The sequence below is a fragment of the Galeopterus variegatus genome, unplaced genomic scaffold (assembly GCF_000696425.1).
Source record: "Galeopterus variegatus unplaced genomic scaffold, G_variegatus-3.0.2 Scaffold542, whole genome shotgun sequence".
Classification (NCBI taxonomy): Eukaryota; Metazoa; Chordata; class Mammalia; order Dermoptera; family Cynocephalidae; genus Galeopterus; species Galeopterus variegatus.
In genome coordinates this window covers 443319-459566 of record NW_007726653.1, presented here as the reverse complement: position 1 = coordinate 459566, position 16248 = coordinate 443319, and positions in this window count along the sequence as shown.

Below are 16248 nucleotides of genomic sequence, written 5' to 3'. Positions count from 1 at the left end.
GGGAAAGTTCCCCAACTTCTTTGTGCCTCAGTTTCTTCATCTGAAAGTGGAGATAACAATATCTACTTTGAATTGTTGTGTGATTTAAAATAAGATAATAGATATGAAAATACCGAGCATGATGCCTAGCAATAGTAGAAAACCAATGGTGACTGTTATTAAAGTCTAGCAGAGATGAAGGCTGGAGATTGAGGAGAAAAAGTTCCTCATAGAATAAGAAGTATTCCACTGATTCTTGGAATACAGGAACCAGGACCTTCAGCCTTTTTGTTGAATGGGTGGCTCCTAGGGTAGAGGGTGGAGCGTGGAATAGGATCTTCAGGTTATTAAACTAGGAAATACGTATTATATATCCGGGAGGATTGGCATTCTAAGAGGTGAAAGTCATCCATATGTTCTTCACCCGAGAATGAGAAGGTTTTTGTTGCTGTTTTTTTTAACCCAGCATCCAGCAATAGGAAAAATGTGTATGGAATGATGTTGGAGAAAAAGTCATTCCCCAGCCAGCTGTGATGGCCATATCAGCAGATGTCACAGTCAGATTATCTCCACATTCCCTCCCCAAAAGATTGACATCTCCTGGCCCTTTCCAAAGAAGGAACTGTTCCACCTAACAGGTCAAAATTAGTGTCACAAAGAGGGCTGAGACCCTGAAGATGGAGCATGCCTCCTGATCCAAGAACAACAGACAACTGGCTCAGGCTGTGATTAAAATTGGTTGAAATTCACAGTCAGCAGAACAATGACCACATTCATGAAATGAACTTCTGCTTACTCTCCTGTTCCAAAGTCCTTCATCTTCCCTTCACATAGACAGCCAACTGTGCTGTGAGATTTGTGGTGTTAGCACCTGGAAGTGTTGGATGGACTTGATTACCGTGTAATAAAATCTAACATGAATTATCTGAAAATATAGTTACAAGATGCAAACTTGTATGTAAATACTAGAAATCCCAAATAAAAACCCATTAGATTGTAGAGCTCCACACGAGCAGAGACCACATCTATTTTTTTGACTGCTTTATATCCACTGTAAAGCTTCTTGGGTGACTAATCACCCTGATTTGCCCCGGACTCTCCTGGTTTTAGCACTGAAAATTCCTGTGTCTCAAGAAACCCCTCAGTCATAGGCAACCTGAGATTGTTGGTCACCCCTGACTTGGCACATAATAGATGGCTGATAAATTTTTGTCAATCCAAAGAAATACATTAAATAAACCGTAGAAGTGTACTGGGATTATGATGCAATAAATTAGATTAACTGATATAAATAGAAGCCTACATCTAACAGATATTGATTTGAAGTTGAGTTTGGTGAAACCAGCATACTAGTTTGATGATATATAGGTCCAGATTTGGGCTTTTAATACCTTCTCATTTCTGTACCTACTTATGACCTTAGTTTATTATCTGGGCAATTAGTCAGCAACAGATTGCACAGTTTTAAAAGTGTCAAAACATGACTAGGATTTCTTTTTTTTTTTTTTCCTTTTTGTCTTTTTTACTGACTGGTAACGGGATTGCAACCCTCGGTGTTGTGCCCCGCGCTCAGCCAGTGAGCGGGAACCGGTCTCCACATGGGATCCGAACCCTCGGCAGGAGCGCCCCAAGCGGCGCACTCTCCAGTGCGCCACCGGGCCGGCCCCATGACTAGGATTTCTAAAGTCTATGTTTCTAATGATTAACTTTCCTACCCCATCTACATAGAAGCCAGGTATTTGAATATGATCCGTAATATACACTTGGGAAGAGAGAAGCATTTATCCAATCAAAGAAATTCAGCAACCCTGGGCCGGCCCGGTGGCACACTGCTACAGTGTGCCGCTTGGGAGTGCGGAGGCGCTCCCGCCGAGGGTTCCGATCACACGTACGGACCGGCCACTCACTGGCTGAGCGAGGTGCGGTTGCAACACCGAGGGTTGCTTGCAATCCCGTTGCCGGTCCCGGTCCGGTGCGGGCGCGACACTGAGGGTTGCGATCCGTTGCTGGTCACGAAAAAAAGACAAAAAAGGAAAAAAAAAAAAAAAAAGAAAGAAATTCAGCAACCCTTTATTGAGTGACAGCTCTGGGCCCTGTGCTGGGTGCTCCAGGGCATGTAAAATGAGTGAAATTGGGTCCTTGCCCTTCGCAGCTCTCAATCTGGGGTGGGGGTATGGTAAATAAATGTACACGAATATTTATGACATGAAGCAGACTTGATACATGTATGCTATTTTAATGATTTTAATTGTGTCCTTTCTCACTCTCATGTTATCATACACCTTGGATAAATGTATTAAAAAACACCACTTTCAAACCTGTACCCTCATGTCAATATTAGAAGATGTTGAAGGGCCGGCCCTGTGGCTCACTTGAGAGAGTGTGGCGCTGGTAGTGCCGAGGCTGCAGGTTCGGATCCTTTATAGGGATGGCCGGTGTGCTCACTGGCTGAGCGTGGTGCAGACAACACTGTGCCGAGGGCTGCAATCCCCTTACCAGTCAAAAAAAAAAAAAAAAAAAGATGATGTTGAAAATGCTAAATGTATTTTCTTTCCCTGAAAATCACTTGTTGTTTATATTTAAATTTTATATTGTTATTCATATATTAATCAACTCCTTTATTCCCTTAGGCACCATACCATGTCAACCCTTTCATTATGAACAATTGTGATTTTAGTTTTGCTAAATTCTAATCAAGAAAAGAAATGTATATCCAGAAACACAGTACTAGTCAGAAATATACATATATATATATTTCTGTATATGTATTTCTGATTAGTATTTAACAATGCTAAAATCGTTGTATTTTACACTCATACTTCCTCCCCCCCATATATTTCTCATCTGTAGCAGTGTTTTTTTTTTTTTTTTTTTTTTTTTTTTTTTTTTTTTTTTCCGTGTCCGGCAACAGATCGCAACCCTCAGTGTTGCCCCCGTACCAGACCGGGGACCGGCGACGGGACCGCAAGCCTCGGCGTTGCTCCCGTGCCTCGCTCAGCCAGTGAGCGGGAGCCGGTCTGTACGTGGGATCCGAATCCTCAGACGGGAGCGCTGCCGTGCTTCCCAAGCAGCGCACTATCCAGTGCGCCACTGGGCCGGCCCCTAGCAGTGTTTTTGAAAGTCGGATTTACTCCATAGCTTGGTAATTTCTTTTGTATCTTGGGTCAGTTTTACTTTGGTCACTCTCTAAGCTACAGCTCTGAATAATTTTCCCATTGCTTGTCTCCACCCTTGGTTTCTTTCAGAGCAATAGTTTCTGAAGACAACTTGAGGCATAAAGAATATTTGAAAGGGCCGAGCCTGTGGCGCACTCAGGAGAGTGCGGTGCTGGGAGCACAGCAGCACTCCCGTTGCGGGTTCAGATCCTATATGGGGATGACTGGTGCGCTCACTGGCTGAGCACGGTGCGGCCAATCTCAAAAAGGACAAAAAAAAAAAAAAAAAAGAATATTTGAAGAACCATGAAGAGCTTATTAGTATCAGGGGAAGTTATAACATTGTTACTATTCTAAGTCAGGGGTCAGCAAACATTTTTTAAAGTTCCAATTAGTAAATATTTTCCACTTTGCAGGTCACATGATCTTTGTTACAACTATTCAACTCTACCCTTGTAGCAGCCTTAGACACTAAGTAAACTAATGGGCATGGCTGTTGTGTTAGTCCATTTCTGTTTATAACAAAATACTTGGAACTGGGTAATTTATAAAAAAACAAAATTTAGCATTTACAGATTTGCAGGCTGGGAAGTCCAAAGTCCAGGGAACACATCTGGTTAGGGTCTTCTTTGATGGTGGTTTTACAGCAACACAGGGGTCTCCCATGGCAGAAAATATTGGAGCAGAGAGAGAGACTCTCATGTGCTCTTCTTTTAAAGCCCTCCAAACCATCCCCCTGACCACCATTATTAGTCCATTCACAATGGCATGGTCCTACAATCTAATCACCTCTTCAAGGACCCACATTTCAATTACCATAATAGGATTTCCCACCCTCTCAACATTGTCACAGTGGGGGCCAAGTTTTCAATATCTAGAACTTTGGAGGATACAATTTGAGCTTCAATGAGTTTGGGAGGGACATTCAATCCACAGCATTCCACCCCTGGACCCCCAAAACTCTTGTCCTTTTCACATACAAATACATTCATTTCATCCCAAAGTCTTATGCTTGTTTCAATCTCTAGGGTCCAAAGTCCAAAGTCCCATCTGTGAAATTAAAACAAGTTATCTATTTCTGAGGTACAATGGTAAGACAAACAAAGAGTATATATTTCCATTCAAAAAGGGAGAAATAGGCCAAAAGAGGGGTCACAAATCCTAAGCAAGTCTGAAACCCAGCAGGGCAAGCATGAAATCTTACAGGTGGTGAATCATGTACCTTAACTCCATGTTCAACATCCTCTACATGCTGTTGTGAGGGTTGGGTCCTCAAATCCTCTGGAAGCTCTGTGTCTATGGCTTTCTTGGTCTGAGGCCATGCTTCAGCTCTCACAGGCTGGCATTGCATGCTAGTAGCTCCACAATTCTGGGGTCTGTATGGTGGTCCTGCTCCCACAGCTTCACTAGGCATGGCCTTGGTGGGTTTTTTCTGTTGCAGCTCTGACCCCACATTTCCTCTTGGCATTACTCTAGCAAAGCCTTTGTGTGGTGAATCTCCCCTATAACAGATCTCTTCCTGGGCCCCCAGGCTTTTCCATACATCCTTTGAAATCAGCTCTGGCATTCTGTGAGTCTGCAGACCTAATACCGCATGGACGCCACAAACACTTCTGGTGTGTGTTTTCCAAAGCTTCAGGTCCAGCCACACCTGGGGACAATTTAGCCATGGCTGGAGCAGCTGAAGCAACCAGGGTGCTGGTGTAGGGAGCAGCATCCTGAAGTGGACCTGGGCAGCAAACCTGTGGAGGGCCCCTCATGCCTGTTCCCCAAGACCATTCTGTCTCCCTAGGCCTCTGGACCTGTAATGGAAGACATAGCCTCCAAGATTTCTGAAATGCCTTCAAGGTCTTCTTTGCCTTCTCTTGCTAATCCCTTTGCTCTGTACTAATCTGCTCAGCAAACCGTCACTGGGCTGCACCATTGAATTGTTCTCCTGAAAATGCTCTCTGCTTCTCTACCACATGGCCAGTCTGCAAATTTTCTAAATCTTTATACTTGGCTTCCCTTTTAAATTCTGACTTTACATCATACCTTTGCCACCATAAATCAGTGTAGGCTGTTGCAAGTAGCCATGCAGCTTCCTTAATGCTTTGCTGCTTAGAAATTTCTTCTGCCAAATACCTTGGATCTGCACCTTGAAGTTCCACATTCCATAAAACTTTTGGGCATGAACAGAATGCAGCCAAGTTCCTTGCCAATTCATAGTAAGAGTGATCTTTTCCCCAGTTTCCAATACATCTGTTCTCATTTACATCTGAGATCTTCTCAGAATGGCTTTACTGTCCATGTTTGCATAAGCATTCTGGTCACCACCATTTAATCAGTCTCTAAAATGTTCCAAACTTTACTCACCAGCATCTAGGCTTTTCCTAGACTATTCCTCCAAAAATTTCCAGCTTCTCCTCAACACCCAGTTCCAAAGATGCTTCCACATTTTCAATTATTTGTTATGAGCAATGCCCCACTTCCAGTATGAATTCTAGGTGTTAGTCTGTTTCTATTGCTTATAACAAAATACTTGGAACTTGATAATTTATAATAAAATGAAATTTATTGCTTACAGTTTTGCAGGGTGGGAAGTCCTAGGTACAGGGAACACATCTGGTGAGGGTCTTCTTTGACGGTGGCATTATAGCAACACAGGGGTCTCACATGGCAGAAAATAGCAGAGGGGAGAGAAAGAGAGACTTTCATGTGCTCTCCTTTTAAAGCCCTCAGAACTATACCCCTAACCACCATTATTAGTCCATTTGCTGTGGCATTGTCCTACAATCTAATCACCTCTTCAAGACCCCACCTTTCAATTACCGTAGTATGATTTCCCACCCTCTCAATACTGTCACAGTGGGGGCCAAGTTTCCAATACCTGGAACTTTGCAGGGCATAATTTAAGCTTCAGTGAGTTTGGGGGGACATTCAATCCGTAGCACCTGTGTTCCAATAAAACTTTATCTACAAGACCCTTGCTCTAAGTGAACAGCAGGAGGAGATTCTCTCCCTTGCTCTTCCTCTCTCTCTTTTTGTTTCCTATGTCGTTGTCTTATCACCATCTTTCTTTCACCTTTGTTTTTATTCCTTTTTCATCCTAACCTTTCTGTTTCTCTCTTTCTTTCCACATCTTGATTTCTTTCTTGTCACTAGCCACTTGTGATGGCATCAGAAAGGAAGCTTTACTCTTCCTTGATGACAGGGAGGCTCCTGGGCTGACTGGATTGTGTGTCTGGCCACTTCTTAAGCACATGTAACTCTTTGTGGGTAGGTTAAGATATGTTTTAGTTTTTTAGCTGTGGTATTCCTTCTGGCTTCCTTGGACCTGAATTTCTGAGATGACTAACAGGGTCTTTCTCTTAAATTGTCGGTGGAAACTGAGGTATATGTGAATGTTCTTTAGTCTTTTTTACTCCCATCTCTTCTGGGTAGGTGAAGGCTGATGGGGTGTGGTGTGGTGTCTATAAGAGCAACTTCCTCAGGATCTGTAGGAAATCCATATTACTTTACCACTTGCAGATTTCCCCTTTCAGGCAAGTTTTTAGTCACCACATGCTTCCCCCAAAGACAGGATGAGAGGGAATAGGCTTCAACTGCAGCAGGAAAGATTAAGAGTAGAGGTCAGGAAGAACTTTGAGGCTGTCACAACTGTACATCAAGCAAGGGGATGTTTTGGCGTTCCCTTGGAATTGTTAAAAGAACAGGACAGATTACTTCCTATCCTCACTCCAAACAGAAAATAGTGTGACAAGGGAAACAGCTTTCTGTTAGAAATTTCCTGTGTAGTATGGGCTGAGGGCTGGGAATCAAGATTTGAGGCCCCAATATCTTCCACCAGCTTCCTCCATGCAGACCAATGTTCAGGACGCCAGCTGCTCACAGCAACAGGAGTGGCCACCCACCCTTCCAGTCTCTGAGTGACATTTGATAGTCTTCCAGCTTCAGAATTTTCTGTTGCTTTCTTTTTCTCTCTGCTATGTCTTTCCTCCAGCTTTTAAACTATGCGTAGCTAGCTCCATTTGGGAAAAAACAAAACAAAATAAACATTTGGAAACTTGACCATCCTGTGTAGCTACTGTCTTATTTTCTTTTCTCACTGCCAAAACTTCGTGAGCAGCTGATTTCGCTCTGCTGCTTCCATTCCCTCAGCACACACTGGCTCCTGTCTTGCCTGCAGTAGGGCTCTATCCTCTGCTTTGCTTCTTCACCATATACTCTCTCCCACAGTCAGGTTCTACTCTCCTCTTTCTCAGTTGAAGGTCTCTTGTAACCTGCCACTTACCCAAATCCTGTTCCCATATCTCAATTCTCACTTCCCTGTGGCATCTGACATTTTTTTTTACCCCTGTCTGACTCCTGACACCCTCCTCTGGTCTTCCTGGCCAACATGTTCCTGTGACTTGTCTGTCTCTCCAGCCTATCTTTTCTTTCAGTCATTGGCTTTGCTTCTGCACCTTGTCTGGGGAGGCCAATTGTCAAGCTGTACTAGAAATTCAAGATCACTGAGCTGAAGGCTGGGCTAAGATGACATTAGAGGGAGAAGCGGGCAATGGATGACCTTTCAAAGGAGAACACGGGCTTAATGACAGCATGGGTGTAGGAAGCTGAGGACCGGGGGGACCCACCAAGTCTCTCAGGTTCCAGTATGTGAAATTGGAGTGATGAAGTAAGGAAAGTGGGAAGAGGTGCCGGTTCCGAGGCAAATTTGATTTGAGTAGAAAACAGGACATACAAGTGGATAATTCATCCAAAGAGGAAAGTTAATGGAAATGGATAGGAAACCTTTTATCTCATTTGCTCTTTCTGCTTCATCCAGCTCCTAGCTCTTTAATCAATATTTCCAGCTCCCAAGCTCTCTCCCAGAATCTATGTTGACAGTTCTAATTGCCATTTGGACATTACCACCTGTATGCGCATCATCACTTCAGCCTCCTCAGGTAAGAGAAGAAATGTAGTTACAGGAAAACAGCATGGAAACTGGCCTAGGACTCATGAATTCGGGGGTCTCCTGTGTGACTTTGGGCAAGTCACTTTACTCTCTAATTTACAATATTCTCATTGATGAAATGAGGGGTTAGATTAAATATGATCTTACCTAATCCCTTTCCCATCTTTTCCAAGATTGGTTTCTCCTCTAGATTTTTTTTTTTTTTTCCTGTTAGTCATGCCACCATTCTCTTAGTTACCTGGCCGAGCCTAGGAGGCATCTTGGACTCCTGCTCACAACCCTTCTCTCTTTCCTGCCCACACCTGTTCCATTCCATATGCAAGCCATCAACACATGCTATTGCTTTTTCCCTCCTATTGCCTGCCACTGCTTTCCATTTCAGTCCTCAGCCACACCACCGTTCAGGTGCTTAGCACCTCCTCCTAAACTATGTCTGTGGACTCTGAATTCATCCTTCCAGTCTTCTGGGCACATCTACGCTCCTAAAACACTTCTTCCATCCTGTCCTCTCCCTCCTTAAATCTTCAAAGAGAGGTGGAAAGAAGGAGGTGTCTGTCAAGATTACTTGAGAACGTTTTCTAAATACGTGTACCTGCACATCTCTCTTCCTTCCTCCACCCTGACGCTCTTACACACCCTTTGAAAAAGTTTCCCCAGGTGATGATTTTTCTCTCTCTCACCATTATGAAGAACCCACATTATGAAAATTTAAATGTTTAAATATTACATATGTATTTTATAGGCCATGAAATCCCCTCAAGATAACTGGTATATCCTTGTAAGCAAATATAGCCTTACCCTATTTATTAAAAAAAAAAAATCTAAAACAGCTTTATTAAAGTATATTGGTAAATTGCATACATTTAAAGTGTAAAGTTTGATCAGTTTTGTCATAAGCATACACCCATAAAACCATCACCACAGTCAAGAACATATCCATCACCTCTAAAAGTTTTGTGTTCCCATTTGTAATCTTACCCTTTCACCCCTCCCCTCCCAGTCCCTCACTCTTGTCATTTCCAGACAACCACTGATATGCTTTCTGTCAGTGTAGATTACTCTGTATTTCCTAGAATTTTATAAAAATGGAATCACTTAGTACGTGCTTTTTTGTCTGACTTCTTCCACTCAACATTATTATTTTCAGGTTCATGCAAAATCTAAGTAGTATTCCATTGTATGGATATATCATAATTTGTTTAATCACTTGATGGATTTTTGGATTGCTTCCTTTTTTTGGCTATTACAAATGATGTTGCTGTGAACATTTGTGTACAAGTCTTTGCATGGATATGTGCTTTTATTTCTTTTGGGTAAATACCAAGAGTGGGATGTCTGGGTCACATGGTAGGTACATGTTTCGCTTGTTAAGAAACTGCTAAACTGTTTTCTTTTTTTCAAATGTTTTGTTTTGTTTTTATTGCTTATGAATGTTCATGGGGCACAAAATGTCACCACTCGTGCCTAAGATATGATGGTCAGATCCATACTGGCATGCTAAACTGTTTTCTGAAATAGTTGGGGCCGGCCCGGTGGCGCACTGGAGAAGTGTGCCGCTTGGGAGCACGGTGGCGCTCCTGCCGAGGGTTTGGATCCCATGTGGAGACCGGTTCCCACTCACTGGCTGAGCGCAGTGCGGGCACAACACCGAGGGTTGTGATCCCGTTGCTGGTCAGTAAAAAAGACAAAAAGGAAAAAAAAAAAAAAAAGAAGCAGTGAGCTCAAATATTGGGCCGGCCCGGTGGCGCACTGCTACAGTGCGCCGCTTGGGAGCATGGCGGCGCTCCCGCCGAGGGTTCGGATCCCACATACAGACCGGCCGCTCACTGGCTGAGTGAGGTGCAGACGCAACACCGAGGGTTGCGATCCCGTTGCTGGTCCCGGTCCGGTACAGGTGCGACACTGAGGGTTGCGATCCGTTGCTGGACACGAAAAAAGTGCAGACGCAACACCGAGGGTTGCGATCCCGTTGCTGGTCCCGGTCCGGTACGGGCGCGACACTGAGGGTTGCGATCCGTTGCCGGTCATGAAAAAAGACAAAAAGAAAAAAAAAAAAAAAAAAGAAATAGTTGGACTATTTCACCATCCTCAGCCAAATTTTCACCACATTTGATATGTTCAGTCTTTCTAATTTTAGACATTCTAATAGATCATGGTATCTCATGTGATTTTAAGTTGCATTTCCTTAATGGCTAATTTTCTCAAATGCTTATTTGCTATCTATATATCTGCTAAAGTAAATGTCTATTCATATCTTTTGCCCAATTTTTTAAAAAATGGGGTCATTTGTTTTCTTATTATGAAAGTTTGAGAATTCTTTAAATATTCTGGACATACTCCTCCATCAGATATGTGATTGTCAAATATTTTCTCCTAGTTCATGGCTTGTTTTTTTTTTTTTTTTTTTTTTTTTTGTTCTATTGACAGTGTCTTTTTAAGAGCAGAACTTCTTAATTTTGGTGAATTCAAATTGATCATTTCTTTAATTTTAGGAATTATGCTTTTGGTGTCATATTTAAGACATTTTTGCCTACCCTACGGTCACAAAGATTTTCTTCAATATCTTCTAGAGATTTTATAGTTTTAGGGTTTACATTTAGGTCTATGATCTATTTGGAGTTAATTTTTGTATATGGTGTGAGATATGGATCTAAATTCATTTTTTTTGCATATGGATATTATGATAGGCAGAATAATGGTCCCCTCTCAAAGATGTCTGTGTCCTAGTCCCTGTAACCTGTGAATATACTAGATTATATGAGCAATTAGGAATTAAGGTTGCAGATGGAATTTAGGTTGCTAATCAGTTGATCCCCAAATAGGTGGATTGCCCTGGATTTATCTGGGTAGGCCCAATGTAATCACAAGGGCTCTTAAAAGTGGAAGACAGAAACTGAAAAAAGAACCAGGGAGATGGCAATGTGAGATGGACTTGGTCCAAAGTTGCTGGTTTTGAAGATAGAAGAAGACATAAGCCAAAAAATGCAGGTGGCCTCTAAAAGCCAAAAAATGCAGGTGGCCTCTAAAAGCCAAAAATAGCAAAGAAGTGGTTGCTCCCCCAGATCTCCCAGAATCCCAGAAAGAACACATATCTGCTAACCCCTTGATTTTAGCCCAGTGAGACCCATTTTGGACTTCTGATTTTCAGACCTCTAAGATGATAAAATGTGTGTTGTTTTAAGCCACAAAGTTTGTGGTACTTTGTTAAAGAAGTCATAGAAAACTAATATGGATTTTCAGTTGTTCTAGCCCCATTTGTGAAAACTATTATTTTTACACAGAATTTCCTTGGATCTTTGGTGAAAATCAATTGATGATATACATCTGGTTCTGTTTCTTTTCTTTTTTTTACCTGTGTGATATTTCATGGGTACATCTAGAATTAGACTCAATGGCTGTGATATATGGGTCTGTTTCTATACTACATTCTACTCCATTGATCTATTTGTCAATCTTTACACCAATACCACACTGTCTTGATTACTGTAACTTTTTAGTAAGTCTTGAAATTGGGTAGTGTAAGTCCTCCAACTTTCTTCTTTTTCTTAGTTGTTTTGGGTTTTCTAGTTCTTTGCATTGAGTCAACTTGCCAATTGCTACAAAAAAGCCTACTGGAATTTTGACTGGGAATGCATTGAACCGACAGATCAATTTGGGGAATATTGATGTCTTAAGAATTTGAGTTTTCTGATCCATGACACAGTGTCTCTTCAACCAGGTATTACAGTTTACAGTGTATGGGTCTTATGTATTATTTTTATCAGATTAAGCCTTCTTAGTTGAAATTTTTCCATGCTAACATAGTTACGTTTCTAAATTTCAAGTTCCAAACCTTCACTTCTAATGTGTAAAAATACAATTTATTTTTTGTATTGGTCTTATATCCTGAAGTTTGCTAAGCTCATTATTAGTTCTAGCAGAGTTTTTCTTTTTTTGTCTTTTTCGTGACCAGGAAGGGGATCACAACCCTTGGTGTGGTGTCGCCCACACTGCGCTCAGCCAGTGAGCGCACCGGCCATTCCTATATAGGATCTGAACCCGTGGTGGGAGTGTCGCTGTGCTCCCAGCGCCGCACTCTCCCAAGTGCACCACGGGCTCGGCCCTCTAGCAGTTTTTTTTGATAGGGCTCATGGAATTACCTAAATAGCAATCATGTCATCTATGAATAAAGACAGTTCTACCCCTTCCTGTCTGGTCTGGATGCCTTTAACTTCTTTTTCTTATTGCTAGAACATCCAGTACAATGTTGAATAGGAGTGAGAGTGGGCACCCTTGCCTTGTTCTGATCTTAGGGGGAAAGCATTCAGTCTTTCACTACTAAGTATGATGTTAACTATAGGTTTTTTTGTAGATGTCCTTTATTAAGTTGAGGAAGTTCTTTCTATTCCTAGTTTGCTGAGACTTTTGGTCAGAAATAGATGTTGGATTTTGTCAAATGCTTTCCTGTACCTATTTAGATGATCATATGGTTTTTCTTTTTAAATATGGTATATTAGTTTCCTAGGGCTATTGTAACAATGTACCACAAACTGGATGGCTTAAAATAATAGAAATTTATTCTACACAGTTCTGGAGGCTAGAAGTCTGAAATCAAGATGTCAGCATGGCCAACTTCCTCTGAGACTCTGGGTAGACTCTTTGCTTGCCTCTTCCTATCTTCTGGTGGTGGCCGTGAATCCTTGACATTCTTTGGTTTGCAGCTGCATCACTATGACCTCTGCCTCTGTTGTCACCTAGTGTTTTCCCTGTGAGTCTGTCTTCACATGCAGTTTTTTTCTTCTAATAAAGACACCAGTCATATTGGATTAACATCTACCCTAATGACCTCATAAAAGCTTGATTATATCTGCAAAAGCCTTATTTTCAAATAAGGTCATATTCACAGATACCAGGAGTTAGGACTTCAGCATATCTTTTTTGGGGGACACAATTCAACCCATAACTTATGGTAAGTTATACTGATAGATTTTTCAAATGTTAAACCAACCTTGTATCCTTAGGATAAACGCGCGTGGTCATGATGTATTTGTTTTTTTTTATAAATTATTGAATTTGATTTGCTAAAATTTTATTAAGAATTTTGTATTATATTCATAAAGGATAGTGCTGTATAGTTTTTTTTTTTTTTTTTTTTTTTTTTTTTTTTTTTTTCTTATATGGCCTTTGTTTAGTTTTGGCCTCAGAGTAATGCTGGACTCATAGAAATAGTTGGGAAATATTCTCTCCTCTTCACTTTTCTGGAAGAATTTTTGTTAAATTGGTATTATTTTTTCCTTAAATGTTTCATAGAATTTACCATGAAGCCATATGAATCGAGGTTTTTGGGGGGAAGCTTTTAAGCTATAAATTTAATTTATTTAATATATGTACTAATGAGGTTACCAGTTTCTTCTTGAGTGAACTTTAGTAGTTTGTGTCTTTTAAGGAATTTGTCCATTTAATGTAAGTTGTGAAATGTATTGATGTGAAGTTGCTCATAATATTCCCTTATTATTCTTTTTACGTTTATGGAAATCTGTAGTGATGTCACTTCTTTCATTCCTGCTGATAGTAATTTGAGTTTTGTCCCTTATTTCCTGATTAGTCTGGCTAGAGGTTTATCAGTGTTATTGACCTTCTCAAATAACTCACTTTGGTTTCATTGATTTTTCTCTTTTGTTTTCCTGTTACCTATTTCATTGCCTTCTGCTCTGATCTTTTTCTTCTTCTGCTTTGGTTTCATTTGCTCTTGAGGTAAAACAGGAGGCCATTGATTTGAGATCTTTCTTTCCAAAGGAGTATTTAGCACTATAAATTTCCTTCTAAGTACTGCTTTAGCTACATCCTAAAGATTTTTATATGATGTGTTTTCGTTTTTATCTGCTTTAAAATTCTTTCTAACATACCTTTTGAATTCTGAGTTGACCGTAGCATATTTAGAAGTGTTATTTAATTTCCAAATATTTGTGAGGTTTTCCAGATTTTTTTGTCATTGATATCTAATTTAATTCTATTGTGGTCAGAGAACATACTGTGTATATTAAAAAAAACAACTGAGGTATAATTTTCACACCACTTTGCATGATTTTAATCCTTTTAAATTTATTGAGACTTGCTTTATGGCTTAATATATGGTTTATCTTGATAAATGTTACCTGTGCACTTGAAAAAACATGAATTTGCTGTTATTTAGCATATTCTATAAATGTCAGTTAGGTTAAGTTGGTTGATAGCACTGTTCAAGTCATCCATGTCTTTACTGATGATTTGTCTCCTTACTCTATCAATTATTGAGCAACACAGATATCAAACTCTTTGACTATACTGTAATCATGAATTTGTCTATTTTCCCTTGCTGTCCTAACCGTTTTGCTTCATGTATTTTGAAGCTTTTTTATTAGGTGCAAACACTTTCAGGATTGTTATGTCCACTTGATGAATTGAAATGTGCCTTTTTACCCCTGTTAATATTCTTTGCTCTGAAATCTTTGTCTGATATTAATATAGCTATGAACATTTAACATTTTAATAGAAATTGCCAAATTTCCTCTCAAAAAAAGCCTGTGTCATTAAATAAGATGTTCCCCTATTCTGGTCCACATCTATTGAGATTTTGATATGAACCTCTTTCTAAACATGTAATGTTTTTTCTGAATTGGGATAAGCTAACATCTTGCCAGGCCTCTGGTTCTTTATCTGCACAATGGCAGTAGTCAATAGCAGCTCTGCCATCGTGTGCCTCTGTGTGTGTGTGTGTGTGTGTGTGTGTGTGTGTGTGCGCGCGCGCGCGCCCGCGCACAGACCAGGGGTTAGACATGGAGTTAAGGGGAGGGCAAGGTTTAGAAAAGACAAATGAGAATTTTCACTGTCAGGGAAGGTAGTAGGTAAGGGGGCATCTGGCTGCTTTAATCCAGCTCAAGATATCAGGGACAGGTGATTAAACCTCATGGCAGTGAATTTGTGATCTCAGAGTCACTACTGGGTCTCAGATATACCCAAGGTTGGAGACAGGTACTTTTTTTTTTTTTTTATGGGTGAAAAATAGATAATTTGTGACATTCAATAAAGGAAGTGATGAGTAAAAGGGAGCCAGAGTGATGAGTAAAAGGGAGCCACTAAAAACTTTAACTCATTTTATTTGCTGCTAGGGTTGCCCAGTCGGTGGATCTGGAAAAGTCTCAGGTGCTTTGGCCCCGAGAGAGGTGGAACCAAATAGGTTGCCAGAAACAAAGAGATCCAGGAAATTTTGGTTGATTGGTAGCAGGACATCAAGTTTAGACCAGCATTTGGCTTTTCTATTAGGTGTGTTTTAACATTAGGCCAGGCCACCACCTTTCTCTCTGCTTGGGTGAGGCTGCAGCAAACATCACTCAACACATCACATTAAGTACTCAGGTCTAAATACCCTCTGTTTTGTGGCCTCTTCAGTCACTAGAACTATAAACAGACTACTGGCTAATTATTGTTTAATTATTGCTTAAAAACCGATTGGCACAATACAATCACTGCATTAATTACCCCATACAGCATCTGCTTTCTTTTTTGCCGTCATCCCCATTCCTCCCCAGCCCCTCTCCCCACTTTAATTGAAATTCAGCTTGCTGTAACACCTCCTTTCTCCTAGCCAACTGGATCTCTCCATTCACACAAGGGAGAAGAACAAAACAGAGAAGGCCCCAGGGATTAGGGAGTTTTGACAGCTGTCCAAGAAGAGCGCTGAGATACCGGCCAAGTACGGAGGCAGGATAGAGACAAATGAGAGACAGCAGAGAGAGACAGAGGGAGGGAGAGAGATAGGCAGGGAGGCATCACAAGAGGCACAAACTGGACAAAGAGTCGCAGTAACAGGCAGAGATGTTAAAAGGGGTGCTGAAAGGGTGAAAAGGAAGAGAAAAGCTAAAAGGAAAGAGAAACTCTGGAAAGATGGTGAGGAAGATGCGAGAGGCTCAGGAGGGCAGTGAGGCAGGAGAGAGCTTGTCAGGACGGAGGGGAAGAAAGGCCAGCCTCTAGGGACAGGTCAGTCCAGCGGGGGGACCGGTGTGAAGATCTGAAGAAGGCGGGCAGGCAGCTTGGGGTCCCCATCACACACCTGGGGTGGGGTGGGGCGGAAGAGGTGGCCGCGGGGCTGGGAGGAGCACCGACAGCGCCAGGGGAGAGGCCGAGCGCGCAGAGCCCGGGCTCAGAGCCCCGTGTGCG